The following is a 1,546-nucleotide window of genomic DNA, read 5'->3' as shown; positions in this document are numbered from 1 at the left end:
CCCGTCAGGAAGTCCAGAGGCCTGTTGCACAGGTCAGGGTTGAGACCCAGGGCCTCAAGCTTAATGATGAGTTTGGAGGGTACTATGGTGTTGAATGCTGAGCTGTAGTCAATGAACAGCATTCTTACATAGGTATTCCTCTTGTCCAGATGGGATAGGGCAGTGTGCAGTGTGATGACGATTGCATCATCTGTGAACCTATTGGGGCGGTAAGCAAATTGAAGTGGGTCTAGTGTGACAGGTAAGGTGGAGGTGATATGATCCTTGACTAGTCTCTCAAAGCACTTCATGATGACAGAAGTGAGTGCTACGGGGCGAGACTCATTTAGTTCAGGTACCTTTGAATTTTTGGGGACCGGAACAATGGTGGCCATCTTGAAGCATGTGGGGACAGCAAAGAGATTAAGGAGAGATTGAATATGTCCGTAAACACACCAGCCAGCTGGTCTGGTCATGCTCTGAGGACGCGGCTAGGGATGCAGTCTGTGCCGGCAGCCTTGCGAGGTATAACACGTTTAAAACGGTTAAAACGTTTAAATGTCTTACTCACGTCGGCCACGGAGAAGGAGAGTCCACAGTCCTTGGTAGCGGGCTGCGTTGGTGGCACTGTAGTATCCTCAAAGCCGGCAAAGAAGGTGTTTAGTTTGTCTGGAAGCAAGACGTCGGTGTCTGTGATTGTCTGTAGACCATACGTCTTGTGTCTGAGCCATTGAATTGCGACTTCACTTTGTCTCTGTACTGACATTTCGCTTGTTTTGATTGCCTTGCGGAGCGAATAACTACACTGTTTGTATTCGGCCATATTCTCAGTAACTTTCCATAGTTAAATGCGGTGGTTCACACTTTCAGTTTTGCGCAAATGCTGCCATCTATCCACGGTTTCTGGTTTGGGTAGGTTTCAATAGTCACATTAGGCCCATCATCTCCTATACACTCCCTTATAAACTTACTCACTGAATTAGCGTATATGTCAATATTAACCCCTGAGGCTACCGGGAACATGTCCCAGTCCGTGTATTCAAAACATTTTTGGAAGCGTGGATTACGATTGGTCAGATCAGCGTTGAATAGTCCTTAACACGGATACATCCTGTTTGAGTTTCTGCCTATAGGAAGAGAGGAGCAAAATGGAGTCGTGGTCAGATATGCCGAAAGGGGAGGGCTTTGCATCACGGAAGTTAGAGTAGCAGTGATCCAGTGTTTCTCCAGTGTGATTAGAGTCAATGTAATTTTTTTTTTTTTTTTTTTATTCTCAAATTTGATTTGTTCAAATTCACAGTTACAATAAAAAGCAGCATCAGGATATATGGTTTCCAGTTTGCATAACGTCCAGTGAAGTTCCTTGAAGGCCGTCGTGGTATGACCTTTGTGTACACAAACGTTTTCATTTTGCATGACTGCAGTAAATTGCAGGGCGAGGCCCGTCTGTCTGTGGCCTGGCCTCACCCTCTCCATAATTACTTTTCAATGGCCAGTGCATTTAATACTCTGTCCCCAGTCTCTCTCTCTCTCTCTCTCTCTCTCTCTCTCTCTCTCTCTCTCTCTC

The sequence above is a fragment of the Salvelinus sp. IW2-2015 genome, unplaced genomic scaffold (assembly GCF_002910315.2).
Source record: "Salvelinus sp. IW2-2015 unplaced genomic scaffold, ASM291031v2 Un_scaffold2415, whole genome shotgun sequence".
NCBI lineage: Eukaryota > Metazoa > Chordata > Actinopteri > Salmoniformes > Salmonidae > Salvelinus > Salvelinus sp. IW2-2015.
Note: the sequence above shows the minus strand (reverse complement) of the source record.